The following is a 17097-nucleotide window of genomic DNA, read 5'->3' as shown; positions in this document are numbered from 1 at the left end:
CCAAGTTGCCGTGCGTCTGTTCAGTAATAGATCACAGAGGACGTCAAAAGGTGGTATATACTTCACAGGTTCATGAGAACCACTCTAACAACCCCATAAAATTAATAGGTAATATAGTGTTAACAACTGGGTTGAAAACGTAAATTAGCCACCGTAAAAGGTAAAAAAGCTGACGTTTCGAGCGTTAGCCCTTCGTCAGAGCGTTATCGCTCGTTATCGAGCGTTAGCCCTTCGTCGGGGCGTTATCGCTCGTTATCGCTCTGATGAAGGGCTAACGCTCGAAACGTCAGCTTTTTTACCCTTTACGGTGGCTAATTTACGTTTTCAACCCAGTTGTTAACACTATATTACCTGCTATACTCTCCCACCGACGCAGCACCACAGTTTCTTTAGAAACTTACCCCTTTATCCATAAAATTAATAGTTCATCTGCTAATAAGCTTTGGCAGTGACTTTTTGTTTTCTTTTGGTATTTAGTAAAATAAGCAATTGGTTTTCTTGCATGGGTTAATAGCCATCACCCTAACATTTGGGGTTGTTTATAATTAAAAGCTTTCTCAGCTTGCAATCTTTTGTTAACCAAGAAAAATAAAACATAAGAAGACAGCCTATTTAGCGAATGGCTCAGTCCACTACAAGTCAAAACTCAAAAAAGAAAAAAAAAATGGAAATAATGTTGAGTAACATGTATTGAAGTAATAGCCATTAATGTATGGTACTAACTCCCCCCACCCCACCCCAGAAGGGTCTTTACACTACAAGACAAATGCTGTTTTCAGCTCTCTGTATAAATGTGTGAGAAACCTACATCTCTGGCATAGCAATACAGAAAACAATTACAGGATAAATCAATAATTGCACAAAAACTTAAGCCCATGTAGGCACGAAGGAAAAAACAAATTTTCTTTCCAACAGAAAGCCCGAATGAACGCAAATATGTGCTTCGCTTTTGTCGGCCGCTACAAACATCCTCAGAAGGGAAAAGAAAGGCCGAGTGGTAAAATTTCCGCACAGCCCCATACTATTGTAAAACAAATCTGTTTTCCCAATGGCAATCTATTGTTTTTGTCATTGTTTTCTCTATCCAAGAACTGAATGCATAATGTAGTATGGGGCTGTGCGGAAATTTTACCCAAACTTTCTTGGCTTGCGGTTGCTCATCACACTGTCTCTTCCTATCGGCAAGACGCTTCGAACGCGAACTAACTGTATTCATAGATTTCTTTGGGTCAAAGATAGTCGGATAGCATTCAGAACGTGCACTTTTTCAACCAGAAATTGAAATCTCGATGTTACTTTCCTTAAAATGTAATGAACAGATTCTTGGATCGCCGAGTGTCTTGAATTTTTATCTGCTCGCTTACAGAAAACTTCCCACTTCTTACGCTCATTGGGCCTTGTAGGAAAGCAAAAATAACTGAGATCCGGTCTTTTCTTACTCCTACTACGACAAAGAGCATTAGCACAATACTTGACCATGGTACACGCGAAAATAAACCGTAATGGACCCCAAAAAAACTCCGAGAATACCCGATTTATCAAACGCACATGGCTTTCCTTGCAGTGTTTGCGGTGGTGTGTTTGTTTTCATTATTCGGGCCTTGTTCCCCGGAGCCTCGCTTCGGTGTTGGAGTTTCGTTACCAGTCTGTCACGCTGAAATTAGGCTATTGTTTCTCAAATATCGTGTGTGTTAAATGTCTAACAGTGACATCTCATTTCCATCTACATCTACTTTTATTATGTTGGTAAAATCTGTACGTTTACACTAGACTGTTGCTCCCTAAATTTCCTGAAAGTAATGCAATGTTGTGTTTACATTTATCGCACAAAGATCAAAGTGATATGCCTGAATATGAGAGTGGCAATGTGTTCTCTCTCCAGAGTGAGCAATGGGAACATGATTCAGGTGAGTAGACTTAAATTGAAAAGGTTATGTAAATATGAATTTTATGAATCTCTTCATTCATTATTTTGATTTTTACATAGCTGAATATGTCTCTGTGAATGCCGGCCTGCACTTAAAATTTCATCCTTTACACCCAAACATCACCAGATAATATTATATTCTCCCTACTGTTCTCTAAATATTTTCCAAGGTACTGATAAGGAGAATTTGTGTAACAATCAAGAACTTCTTAAGTTGGTGATCATTTCCTTTATTCTTCTCATCATAAAGTTTGATCCAGGGATGATGTGGCAGGGGAGAAATTAGATGCTATATATAGTCACTCATAGGGTGAAAGGCTTTAATGAAGATGTACATGTCCACGTGAATGTTGGTCATTTTGCTGACGGTTGTTTTGCAAGCATCTCTAGTCAGTTCCTAAATGTGTAGAAGTCAGTTCGCAAATGTTGTCACGTCGCTGTACCAAGAATGCTTTTGAACATTAGATGACCTTTTGTTTTCTTAAAATGTAGCCTTGTTTCGTTTTGATTGTGTGATTATAAAATATCCTTTGGCTAGCCACACAAATGACAGGAACAAAATTTTGGAGAGTATTAGACAAAAGAGAAACTTTTTTTTGGTTCAGAGTTAGTATTTCCATTGAAAAAAAATTGAAAGATAAAACCAGTTAAAGTTGAAGTTTCTTAAAAGGTACAAGTTACATTCAAGTTTTTTTCTTTACCCATCTCTATCAATCAAAGGGGAATTGTTTTGAATATTAAGAGAAAAGCCTTAATGAGTATTCTGCAACAGTAACTACTTTTGGAAACTTTACAGGTCTCTATAAGATTGCAGATATCAATTTTGAGGAAAGGAAATTATCACCATGTTTTTTGTTGAAGGGTCTTATACAGGCAGTAAAAGTAAATAGAAAACTCAATTGTGGTTTTTAAAAGAGGTTAATGATTTAAGCATAATTGCTGACTTATTCTTTGAAGTTAATAACATGATGTGTGCAATTCATGAGTATAAACAATCTACCAGACAGTGAGAGCCATGATGTCTTTAATACAACAATTTGCTTGCTTAGACTTAATATACATATGTAGATGTCACTGACACATTTTCTTTTAAAACATTTTAGTGCTTACAACAGTTTTGATGCGCAGGAACACAAACCCAACATGTCGTGTACATTTAAATTATCTGGAAGTACATTAATGGGGTACTTGTTTAATGGACACACTGCCTCACATGTCTGCTTAACACAGCTTTGCTGAGTAGTAGTAGAATGCATTGTACATGTATGTTGTATATATAACAAATGCTCTGTTTGTTTTGTGTTGACAGAATTAAATACACAACTACAGAGTGTATAGACGTTGTCATTAGAATCTTAACCCTTTCACTCTCAAGATCACATGAGTAATTCTCCTCACTGCCTGCCATATACCCTTCTCATGATGTTAGTTCACAGAATTTAGAGACCAACAATCCCCTAACTGATGTTTTTCTTTATTCTTGTCATGAGTCTGCTTGATATTCTATTGATACTGTAAAGAGGAATTCTGCCTTGATCACTCGTGGGAGTGAAAGGGTTAAACATTTCATTGATACAAAATGTTATGAATGTTATTATATGAACTGATGTTGATTCTTGTCTCTTCATTTCCAGATTGGTGCTAAAATATGCAAAAGGACTGTATGTGCTGGTAAGTATCATGCTCATAACATTGTGTGAATTAGCCCAACAAAGTTTTAATATGGTATGTTCAAAGTAAAATATTGATTTGATGCAAAACACCATCAAAAAGTGTAAGTTTTACGATTTCCTAAGGTTGACATTCATATGTATTATTCATTGCAACAATGCTTCAAATAGATGCCTATAATGGGTTTTTTCAGTGAGGGTATTTTTTGATAGACATACATTTTAATTTGCAGTCCTTGTTGCATTCACAGAAAGCAACATTGAATATTCAAGGTGGAAATAATATCATCATGATTCAGAAAGGAATTTGGTAGCTTAATTATCCCTGGTGAAAATCTTTCAAGGATCTTTAAGGATCTTACAAGATCTTCATGAGGACCTTTGAGGATCCTCTTGAGGATCTTCATTAGGATCTTCAAAATTCTTGTTAAGATCTTCAAGGATCCTTCATTTTCTTGCCAAGATCTTCAAGGATCTTTGATTTTCTTGCCAAGATCTTCAAGGATCTTTGATTTTCTTGCCAAGATCTTCAAGGATCTTTGATTTTCTTGCCAAGATCTTCAAGGATCTTTGATTTTCTTGCCAAGATCTTCAAGGATCTTTGATTTTCTTGCCAAGATCTTCAAGGATCTTTGATTTTCTTGCCAAGATCTTCAAGGATCTTTGATTTTCTTGACAAGATCTTTAAGGATCTTTGACTTTCTTGACAAGATCTTTAAGGATCTTTCATTTTCCTGTCAAGATCTTGTCTGGATCTTCAAAGATCTTTACATGAACTTTGAAGATCCTTTAAAGATCTTTGAAAATTCTTTTTGAGGATCTTCCAAATTCTTGTTAAGATCTTTGAGGATCTCTCATTTTCTTGCCAAGATCTTCAAGGATCTTTTTGAAAATTTTGAAGATCCTTAAAGATCTTGGAAAGAAAATAAAAGACCCTTAAAGATCTTGGCAATAAATTGAAAGATCTTTGAAGATCTTGGCATAAAAAAGAAAGATCCTTAAAGATTTTGACAGCCAAATTAAAGATCTTTGCAAGAGATTTGAAGATCCTTAAAGATCTTGACAAGAATGTCAGTGAACCTTGAAGATCCTGGCAAGGAAATGGAAGATCGTTGAAGATCTTAGCAAGAATGTTATAGAACCTTCGAAATTTTGACAAGAAAATAAGCATACTTAAATCCTCATACTAAGTTAAAAAGAAAAATTGAACCAAACATAAAAAAATGAAGATAAAACTTTTTTTTTATTGCTAAACGAGAATTACCCATCCTCTTCTAGTAGGACTACTTCTACACTATTTCTGTTCAGACTTTAGGTTAGTACTAAGATTTTCATTTTCCAAAAAATCTGGCAACAGTCCAGCTCAAAGATAAGAAGACCAAAATATATGTGTTAAACTTGTCTCGGACTAGACTATGACCAGACTCAGACTACTCTTACAGAGGGGGTAAACATGAAAAAAAGGCAAACAAGAGTACTTCAATGACTATATTTCTGAACCATATTAACCTATATACCAAAGGAAAGCTTAGGAATCACACATACTGAATATAACTAATATGTTGCCCTAAACTAATTTGTTATTTGACATCAGATCAATTTGTCCACCACATGGTGTGAAAAACCTAGGTAAACTTGAGAAAAGATAACTGCACAAAGATTGCATGAAATCAAGTGTTTTTAGTGTCAAAACAAAGTACTAGGGTCGTTCTTTTGGATGAGCTGAGCTGAACTTTTGGAGTCGTTTATATTATGGGCACAATGCCCGTTCAAAGTTCACCGAGATTATTAGGTGAGTTATTCCACAACATCTTACTTAAAATTCAGCTTATAGAGAAACTGTCAGCTTATCCAACTCAACTCAGTAAGAGGATACAGCCCTGAAAACTTCAGATTAATTGAACTAATACATCCTGAGGTACAAAATAAGTGTTTTCGGGAATTCATATGACAACCTCTAAAAGAGCTTTTTAAGTTGGTTACACAGAACCAAGTAAATTCACACCTTCTTCAGAAACATGTCCTTCAGTGAGCGTCGATGAGAATCTCTCTAGATCGATAAGCCTGTATCCTTGTCCCTGTAACACATCATTTGCATCCTCACTCTCCAAGAGCTCAGAGTAAGAATCATTAGGCGAGGATGGCATCTTCATTTTCTTTCCAGAAGTAACAATGAATTCTTTTCATTCAGCCCCAGAGTCAGAGCAATCGCGAGACCTGCTTGGAGTTTGATTGACAATTTCGGTTGTTTCTGTCTCTCTTTTCGCTTGTTTTTGAACTCCAGAAAACGCCTTTCCTTTACCTTTATTTCTGTGTACATTTTCCCTTTAGTTCCGACCATTGTCGATGATATTTGCCGTAACAACGAGCTTCTTATGTTTTTATGCGACCGTTAAAAATCTCGGCGCGTATAAATTCCTATCCCATAATGCAAAACCCTATTTGTTGTTATGTAAGTAGTCACAAAGTTTCCCGAAAGCCTCGAGCATGGCGTTGCTATGCGGTAACCTTCATTACACTCATTGCACAATAATTTTCTGCGAAAATTCCTTGTTGTGTTTAAATTATAAAACAGTGAGCCCTCAATTTACAATTTTGTTATGTTTGAAATTACTTGAGGATTTCAAAGGAACCTAATTCATAATGCAGAGATGTGGTAGAGATCTTGACAAAGTTGCCTTTGAGATCCACATCAAATTCAAAAAGGATCCTTACAAAGAGCTGTACAAAATCATGAAATGAATCTTTTAAAGATATTTGGAAGATCCTTTTCAATTCCTTGAGGATCTTAAAGGATTGTAGAACAGATCATGCAAAGATCTTGACTAGGATCCTTGTAACTCCTAATCAAATTCTTAAGGATCTTAGCAAAGATCTTAGCAGGATCCCTAAAAGGTTCTTTTGAAGGTCTTTAAAAGATCCTCATTAAATCCTTGAGGATCCTGAAGGATCCTTGAAAAGATCCTGTAAAGATCTTGACTTAAGGATCCTTGTAAGATCCTGATCAAATTCCTAAGGATCCTGGCAAAGATCTTTACAGGATCCTTGAAAGGATCTTTTGTAGGTCTTTAAAAGATCCTCATTAAATCCTTGAGGATCTTGAAGGATCCTTGAAAAGATCTTGCAAAGATCTTGGGTAGGATCCTTGTAAGATCCTGATCAAATCCTTAAGGATCCTTGCAAAGATCTTAATAGGATCCTTGAAAGGATCTTTGGAAGGTCTTTAAAAGATCCTCATTAAATCCTTGAGGATCTTGAAAGATCCTCAAAAAGATCCTGCAAAGATCTTGACTAGGATCCTTGCAAGATCCTGATTAAATCCTTAAGGATCCTTACAAAGATCTTGAAAGGATCCTTGAAAGGATCTTTTGAGGGTCTTTGAAAGATCCTTGCTAAATCCTTGAGGATCTTGAAGGATCCTTGAAAAGAACTTTGCGAGGATCCTTATGAGGATCTTTTCAATATCCTTTGAGGATCTTTATCAAATCCTTGAGGATCTTAACGTTTTGCTTACAAAGATCTTTGAGGATCTTTTACAGATCCTTTAAAGATCTTTTAAAGATCCTTGTCCTTAAGGATCTTTGGCAGGTCTTTGTCAATCCTTGAAGATCCTCAAAGATCCTGTGAGGTTTTTCACCAGGGATGTTTAACCACCAGTTTGTTTAACCCTTTTACTCCCATGTGTGACCAAGACAGAATTTCTCCTTACAATATCAATAGAATATCAAGCAAACAAGTGATGAGAAATTATAAAGAAAAATATCAGTTAGGGGATTATAAATCAATCCAATATCAAATTCTCCAAACTAACATCACATGAAATGTATGGCAAACAGTAAGGAGAATTACAAATGAGATCTTGGGAGTTACAGGGTTAATTAATGTCAGTAATAATTTATCTTGGTGGCACAGATCTAAAGCTTGTAGCATGTAAATGACTTTGAGGTGTTTAAATATTTCATTTTGATATTGTATATATTGATTTATAACTGTACAATATGCCACCAGAGTTGTATTATAACTGTTACTGTAATCCATAATTTCCTTCAAAGTCCAGAGTATTAACTCAAAAACTAATGTGTGTATTAAGTTTTCTCTGAAGTATTTCTCTTGTGATTGTGGAGTTCAACTACCTACTCTAAATTAATTTTAATAAAAATTTCATCATCATGGATGTTGCGGTGACATGCAAAAATTATTAGATGGCTGTTTCACTACTTCATTTTCTCATTCAGTTTCTCTTTTCAGTCACAAATCGATAAAAGCAACAGTAACACTAATAACCACAAACAAATTAAATTTAAGTTAATGTTTAGAATCATTAAGTTTAGAAGTGTTAAGACACTGAACTTTATCACATGGAAGGAAAAAGATCACATCAATCTAGATGGAAATACTAAGATTAAACCAAGTTATGCCTTGCAGTGCTTCTGTCCTGGTGTTGAGATAAGAACTTTAAGCCAGTTTGGGACTGGCAGTCAGCTATTTTTGAAAATGCTTGTGTGCAGTGTGAACAGTGAAATTTTCCTCACAGTACATGTAGCTTTTATGAGTCTTCAAATGTCAGATTTGTCAAGATTGGCTTTGGATATTTATGTTTTGAAGAGATATGGCAATAACATCAAGAAAATCCCAATCCAAAGGGGACACATCAAAGCAATGGTCATTGTCCACTTTCTAAAATTTGATGAGGTTTAAGAAAATTCTTTGTTTATGTGATTCTAAGACCTAGGATTCATGTCAGGAAAGAGTTAAGTTCGCAAGATTTACACTTAGATGAGACTACATGAGTGACTATAGGGTTGGTGTTGATCTACTTACATTAAATTGTATGTTGGGGAAAAATTGCAAGACTCTCTATAACTGTAATTGTTTCAGTGCAGTAGTAAATGTTTTTGTAAAGGGTGGTTAATTGTTTATGATTGCCTACTATCATTTTGTGTTTCCAAATCCTGGTGATATCTGTTTGAAGGGAAAATTATGTTTCAAAAGTTTGTCTGACATGCAACTCACAAATTTCATCTTACATGATGTTTGAAGCAATCTAAGATAATGATGGATTATAATGAAATCTTTATTCCACACTGAAACTTTGAAGATTTCTTTAATTGAAAAAAATTGATTCCATGTAGTTTTTAATCATCTGTCACTTTATATGAGCGCAGAAAGTCAGCATTAATAATAACTTAATGCACGAGTATATTGCAATATCCATTATGAAATTTTGGGGAAAAAAACAATCTGTAGATATTTTCAAGCTTCTGTACGATTAAACCTCCTTTCCCCCCCCCCTCCCACTTAAAAAATGGTAATATCATTATCTGTTACTAAGGCATTAGTAGAGCAGTATATCAGATATAAATGTTGTTATATTATCTAGTGGTATGAATACTTGAGATCTTATAAGTGTTACTTCAAGACAACAATTTTGTAAAAATGGAAGTTAGCAAAATACTGGTTACAGTTAGTGATATCACATATTTATTGGAGCCCTAATTATTGCATGATTTTGGTAAAGGTTTCTCATAAGGATCGATGGTTGTATTATATTTAGCTCAATACTCAATCTTTCAAAATGTATTGATCACAATTTTACACAGTAATTTACACCTCTAACCCCCAGTTTGTGCTGCTGCATGTGGTAGGGGAATACGTTCCCAATTTTTATCCCTGATTTTGTTTTGTGTTTTCGTATCAGGCAGCACATAAAGCAAGTCCTGCATTTGCAGTCTGTTAATTATTGTTATTACAGTGTAGTCTGATTACATAGGCGCCAGCAACCGCATTGTATGTTAGTAAGTTTTTGACTATCACTAGATACAAAGGGTTTTAAAACCAATGTACTTCTTTTGTTAACTCTCACTTATTACATGTAAACTGTGTAGCTTTTGATTGATATACTACTTTATATTTTTTTGTTTAACCTCACTAAAGTTTGAACTGTGTTGTTCCGGCAGATATTGATATTTACTGCAACTGGAAAAATTTCGTGTGCACAACTGTGGCATACATCGTTAATCTTAACTAACTCCTTGCCCTTGGTTTTCATTCTTGCACCGTGTATCAGGATACTTGTATACACCATTCACAGCTTGGGTGAATTCAATATTTGCTGAAACAACACATGTCGATATTCCTTCACTTTAATAAACATAGAAGAGGAGCAGGTGTAAGTTTAGTTGAGTTAGTACTTGATAAATAATTGTGAATATTTAATTAACTTACTGTGGTGAAGCCAATAAATTACGTTTCAGAGATAGAAATGTTCATCAATGTGATGTTGTTCCTGCAATATGTCCGCATTAAATGTTAATCCATCAGATGCAGTCGAAGCAAATACACGAGTTGCTATTTTCCCTCCTGCAGTATTCCGCCGCGAAGGTTGAAAAAGTTCATTTCAGTAACCATGGTTATGGACACACCTCTGTCACACCTCTATATTGCTCCAATGAGAACTTGCGCTTAGCTTTCCCAGAATGCACAAGCAAACGTCAAGCCGCAAGTTCATCTTCACTTCTAATTTTCATTCGAAACTCAGACTCGTTGTATTTCTTCCCTTATTAGCCGTAAAATTTCTATCTGATATTGGATATCTTGTACCAGCCTTTTGTAGGGCGGAGTTTTTCTTGCAAGTCTTTATGGCCGACTTTAACTCATCCAGGAGAGGTAAGTACAAAGTAGTTCGCAGCTTGGTCAGCGAGAAAAGTATTCCATAATTGCTTTAGTCAGTTAGCCACTCGCTTCTCTTTCTTTTTTTACTGCCGCCTAATGATAAAGACCGTTAACGACGAGAACAAAAATTGTTATTTAAGTTATTTGCCTTTGATAATAATTTGTACGTTAATTCTTGGACCTTTCTTTTAGTAATCGTTCCATGTTTTCGCCATTCAGGGCTTACAATAATTAAAAAAGAACAAGGTTATTGTAGAAACTCTGAGATAGCCGTTTTGAGGGGTACTGTTAGACAGTACAATGTAATACACACGTTACCCTACGAGTCAGTGCCACCGATGTATAAATCAGCCTATGTGGTGGAATGTCCATAGACATCATCACTAAACATGTGTATGATGGTTGATGGTTTTCAATTCTATTGAAAATTTTCCAAGCTAGTCCTAGGTGAAAGATTTAGGAGAAATGACTGAATTAGTTATCAATTAACCAATGAATATTGACCATCAGTTGCTTTGTAAGGACCTCATGAAAATGTTTTCTAGGATGGTGCTCAAGCTTGGTAAGAAATTTTTATTTGCAGTTATAGCTGAATTTATCTGCTGCAGTGACATTAATAAAATGAATGAGAGGCAGTTGATCCATTTTAATATTTTTAATGAAAATTTAAGGTGACGTGGTGACCATGGCCACCATGTACACCCTCACTGGCCACTACCACAATGCCCCCCTCTTCCTCCACTCTTGCCTCTTCTGTTTCCTCCTCTTTCTCTTCCACAGGGAGAGGCACACTCCTTGTAGGAGTGGCCTCTCCCTCCATAATTGAAACACTTTCTATTTCTTTGAGAAGAAAAAAAAGGAAAGAAATGAATTAGAAGTTGTAATAAGACTACATTCTTACCAGGAGATGTTACCCGATTGACAACTGTACTTACAAGATCTAAATAATAACCCTATTTCCTTAAAAATCCTTATTTGCATTATCATAGATTTTCATCTCTCCTACAATGCCTGCATACTGTAGTTTTTATGTAATTGGAAAAAAATAGTCATTGTATATGTGTATGTATTGGAAACCAAGGAGATGGACATTCAAAGGGTTTTTATTTGATCTTTATTTAATTTTAATTTTTTTGTAAACATATTGACAACTAGACTTACAAGATCTAGATAAATAACCCTATTACCCTAAAATTCTTATTTTTATTATTGTTGATTTTTATCTTTCCTACAATGCCTACTATCATTTTTGACTCTAATTGAACAACCAATTTATTTTCACAGTCCTAAGCTTCCAATCATCATACCATGGAAAGGCTTGAACAACTTTTATCCATTTGTTGTGTTGGTTAAAAAAACTCGCTGGTTCACTGTGCTCATGCATTTATTTATTATTTTTTTTGAAGTAGTAGTCACTCATTTGTGCACACTTTCCATGGAATAATCTCCATTTGTTACAGATTAAGGAATATTTCTCAGAACCCATATTATTTCTAAAATTTAATTTCTTTTGCATGAGCATGATAAATTAAGATTTCTGAATACTTTGGAAACTGACATTTAAAACAAATGTTATCTCAGCTTATTGTTATGTCAGTTGTTGTTAGATTACTACTCACTTCATTTTATTATTCCATCTCTTCCACCCTTTTTCCATTTTTGCTTGTCCACATCTATTTCATGAAAAAAGAATCCTTGTTTTGAACAAGTTTTGAACAAGTTTATTAAAAACACTGCACAAGTTCTATAACTGCATTAGAAAAGGTTTCTTTGAAGTTACAACACTGAACCAAGTGATAACAATGCAAATAATTTGCTACTTTATTGGAAATGGCCAAGGGAAAAACAGTTTGCTAACAAAACATTTCATATTGCTGAGACTTTGCCAGGAAAGTTATATTTCAGGGAGGCTTTGGTGTCACTTTTTCTAACTTCTACAGAGGGGAAAGACTATTTACTGTCTACAGGTGCATGACATTTTGTGGAATCATAGAATTATATAAGAAAAGAAAATATTACTTTACAGTTGACACTAACTGACTGTGAGCATTGGTAAGGCTTTCTGGTATGTTGTTATCCACCCTGGAAAGTATGAATTTGAGTCAAATAATCCTGGCACTCTGTTTGTGGCATTATCAAGAGCAAAATCAGCAAGTGGAAGAGGTTCAGATCCTGATTTTGCATTTCATGAGGATGTGCTATTAAATGATGACAGATTAAAGCTGGTAAACACACCCACTACTCAGGCAAGACAGAGATGCAAAGGCTGTGCTTGCTGGTTAATCAGTGTAAGGAAATGGAGGCTTTTTGACAAGCATATCAAGAAGAAACATTTATAAGACTGGTGGAATAGGCAGAGTCCCAAAGTCATCAATGAGCATAAGGATGAACCACTTCTTTCAAATCTGACAGATTTGAGATCTGTGTGCAAGACTTAAATACCACCTCTGCAGTTTTCTGTTGATGTGGATGAGAAAATGTCAGACATCCAAGCATCATGTGCCAGCTCCCTAATTGTTGAGCAGATGGCAGCTGCCCCAGTTTAGTACTGGCAGATGCCAGCTCCTTGAATGTTGAGCAGATGGCAGCCACTCAAATATTGTTAGCAGATGCTCTCACTCAGGCAGCTAACAATCGCTGGCTCAGATTGCTGGGTAATTCATGTTATTGACCTCACAGAATAAGGATATAATAATATACAGCATTTTTTAATGACAGGAACAAAATTATGGAGATCGAGTATTAGACAAAAAGGAAACTTTTTTTTTGGTTCAGAGTTATTGTTTCCATTGAAAATTGGGAGATAAAACCAGTCAAAGTTGAAGTTACTTAAAAAGGTACAAGTTACATTCAAGTTTTTTTCTTTACCTATCTCTATCAATCAAAGGGGAATTGTTTTGGATATAAGAGAAAATACGGAATATATGGATAAGAGAAAAGCCTTAATGAGCATTCTGCAACAGAAACTACTATTGGGAGCTTTACAGGTCATTATAAGATTGCAGATATCAATTTTGAGGAAAGGAAATTATCACCATGTTTTGTCTTGTTGAAGGGTCTTATACAGGCAGAAAAGTAAAAAGAAAACTCAACTGTGTTTGTTAAAAGAAGTTAATGATTTAAGCGTAATTGCTGACTTATTCTTTGAAGTTAATAACATGATGTGTGCAATTCATGAGTATAAGCAATCTACCAGACAGTGAGAGCCATGATGTCTTTAATACAACAATTTGCTTGTTTAGACTTAATATACATAGTTATGTAGATGTCACTGACACATTTTCTTTTAAAACATTTTAGTGCTTACAACAGTTTTGATGCGCAGTAACACAAACCCAACATGTCATGTACATTTAAATTATCTGGAGGTACATTAATGGGGTACTTGTTTAATAGACACACTGCCTCACATGTCTGCTTAACACAGCTTTGCTGAGTAGTAGTAGAATGCATTGTACATGTATGTTGTATATATAACAAATGCTCTGTTTGTTTTGTGTTGACAGAATTAAATACACAACTACAGAGTGTATAGATGTTGTCATTAGAATCTTAACCCTTTCACTCTCAAGATCACATGAGTAATTCTCCTCACTGCCTGCCATATACCCTTCTCATGATGTTAGTTCACAGGATTTAGAGACCAACAATCCCCTAACTGATGTTTTTCTTTATTCTTGTCATGAGTCTGCTTGATATTCTATTGATACTGTAAAGAGGAATTCTGCCTTGATCACTCGTGGGAGTGAAAGGGTTAAACATTTCATTGATACAAAATGTTATGAATGTTATTATATGAACTGATGTTGATTCTTGTCTCTTCATTTCCAGATTGGTGCTAAAATATGCAAAAGGACTGTATGTGCTGGTAAGTATCATGCTCATAACATTGTGTGAATTAGCCCAACAAAGTTTTAATATGGTATGTTCAAAGTAAAATATTGATTTGATGCAAAACACCATCAAAAAGTGTAAGTTTTACAATTTCCTAAGGTTGACATTCATATGTATTATTCATTGCAACAATGCTTCAAATAGATGCCTATAATGGGTTTTTTCATTGATGGTATTTTTTAATAGACATACATTTTAATTTGCCATCTTTATTGCATTCACAGAAAGCAGCATTGAATATTCAAGGTGGAAATAATATCATCATGATTCAGAAAGGAATTTGGTAGCTTAATTATTTTTAACCACCAGCTTGTTTAACCCTTTTACTCCCATGTGTGACCAAGTCAGAATTTCTCCTAACAATATCAATAGAATATCAAGCAAACAAGTGATGAGAATAAAGAAAAATATCAGTTAGGGGATTATAAATCAATCCAATGTCAAATTCTCCAAACTAACATCACAAGAACTGTATGGTAAACAGTAAGGAGAATTACAAATGAGATCTTGGGAGTTAAAGGGTTAATTAATGTCCATAATAATTTATCTTGGTGACACAGATCTAAAGCTTGTAGCATGTAACTGACTTTGAGGTGTTTAGATATTTCATTTTGATATTGTAGATGCCTCCAGAGTTGTATTATAACAACTGTTACTGTAATCCATAATTCCCTTCAAAGTCCAGAGTATGAACTAAGAAACTAATATGTGTATCAAGCAAGCTTGTGATTGTGGAGTTCAATTACCCACTCTAAAATTAATTTTAATAAAAATTTTTATCATCATGGATGTTGTGGTGATATACAAAAATTATTAGATGGCTGTTTACTACTGCATTTTCTTATTCAGTTTCTTATTTCAGTCACAAATTGATAAAAGCAACAGTAACACTAATAACCACAAACAAATTAAAATTAAGTTAATGTTTAGAATCATTAAGTTTAAAAGTGTTAAGACACTGATCTTTATCACATGGAAGGAAAAAGATCACATCAATCAAGGGGGAAATACTAAGATTAAACCAAGTTATGCCTTCCAGTGCTTCTCTCCTGGTGTTAAGATAAGAACTTTAAGCCAGTTTGGGACTGGCAATCAGCTATTTTTGAAAATGCTTGTGTGCCATGTGAACAGTGACATTTCCCTCACTGTACATGTAGCTTTTATGATTCTTCAAATGTCAGATTTTTCAAGATTGGCTTTGGATGTTTATGTTTTTAAAAGATATGGCAATAACATCAAGAAAATTCCGATCAAAAGGGGACACATCAAAGCAATGGTCATTGTCCACTTTCTAAGAGTTGATGAGGTTTGAGAAAATCTTTCATTTATTTGAGTCTAAAACCTGGGATTCATGTCAGGAAAGAGTTAAGTTGACAAGATTCATACTGAGATGAGACTACATGAGTGACTATAGGGTTGGTGTTGATCTACTTACATTAAATTGTAAGTTGGGGAAAAATTGTAATACACTCTATAACTGTAATTGTTTCAGTGTAGTAGTAAATGTTTTTGTAAAGAGTGGTTAATTGTTTATGATTATATATAGGCATGCCTGTTATCATTTTGTGTTTCCAAATTCTGGTGATATCTGTTTGAAGGGAAAATTATGTTTCAAAAGTTTGTCTCAGACATACAACTCACAAATTTCATCTTACATGATGTTTGAAGCAATCTAAGATAATGATGGATTATAATGAAATCTTTATTCCACACTGAAACTTTGAAGATTTCTTTAATTTAAAAAAATTGATTCCATGTAGTTTTTAATCATCTGTCACTTTATACGAGCGCAGAAAGTCAGCATTAATAATAACTTAATGCATGAGTATATTGCAATATCCATTATGTTTTTTTGGGGAAAAAAACAATCTGTAGATAATTTCAAGCTTCTGTATGATTAAACCCCCCCCCCCCCCAGTTAAAAAATGGTAATATTATTATCTGTTACTATAGGGCATTAGTAGACTAGTATACCAGATATAAATGTTGTTAAATTATCTAGTGGTATGAATACTTGAGATCTTCTTATAAGTGTTACTTCAAAACAACAATTTTGTAAAAATGGAAGTTAGCAAAATACTGGTTACAGTTAGTGATATCATAAATGTATTGGAGCCCTAATTGTTGTGTGATTCTGGTAAAGGTTTCTCATAAGGATCGATAGTTGTACTGTATTTAGCTCAATACTCAATCTTTCAAAATGTATTGATCATAATTTTACACAGTAATTTACACCTCTGACACCCATGGTAGGGGAATACGTTCCCAATTTTTATCCCTGATTGTGTTTTCGTATCAGGCAACACATAAAGCAAGCCCTGCATTTTCAGTCTGTTAATTTTTATTACGGTGTAGTCTGATTACATATACACCAGTAACCTAATTGTATGTTAGTAAGTTTTTGACTATCACTAGATATGAAGGGTTTTAGAATTTACCAATGTACTTCTTTTGTTAACTCTCACTTATTACCTACAAAGTTTGTAGCTTTTGATTGGTACACTACTTTATATTTTTTTATTTAACTTCACTCAAGTTTGAATTGTGTTGTTCCAGCAGATATTGATATTTACTGCAACTGGAAAAATTTCGTGTGCACAACTGTCGCATATATCGATAATCTTAACTAACTCCTTGCCTTTGGTTTTCATTCTTGCACTGTGTATTAGGATACGTGTATACACCATTCACAGTTTGGCTGCTATAAATGGAATTCAATATTTCCTGAAACAACACATGTCGATATTCCGGTACTTTAAGAAACTTAGAAAAGGAGTAGGTCTCAAGTTTAGATGAGTTGATACTTGGTAAATAATTGTGAATATTTTATTAACTTACGGTAGTGGTGCCAATAAATTACGTTCCAGAGATAGAAATGTTTATCAATGTGATGTTGTTGCTGCAATATATCCGCGTTAAATGTTTATCCATCAG

At 34.5% G+C, this 17097-nt stretch overlaps 1 long non-coding RNA gene and 1 pseudogene across 1 annotated transcript; both read left to right on the top strand.

Annotated features, from left to right (window-relative positions):
- Positions 1 to 17097, top strand: part of LOC136281855 (uncharacterized) — a 418311-nt pseudogene that overhangs the window by 361311 nt on the left and 39903 nt on the right.
- LOC131797499 (uncharacterized) lies at positions 1690 to 17095 on the top strand. The gene is made up of 4 exons (XR_010717885.1): positions 1690 to 1907; positions 3562 to 3598; positions 14101 to 14137; positions 14388 to 17095. It is a non-coding gene; the product is annotated as an uncharacterized lncRNA (long non-coding RNA).

The sequence above is a fragment of the Pocillopora verrucosa genome, chromosome 6 (assembly GCF_036669915.1).
Source record: "Pocillopora verrucosa isolate sample1 chromosome 6, ASM3666991v2, whole genome shotgun sequence".
Lineage (NCBI taxonomy): Eukaryota > Metazoa > Cnidaria > Anthozoa > Scleractinia > Pocilloporidae > Pocillopora > Pocillopora verrucosa.
This window is presented reverse-complemented; position numbering and strand designations above follow the sequence as displayed.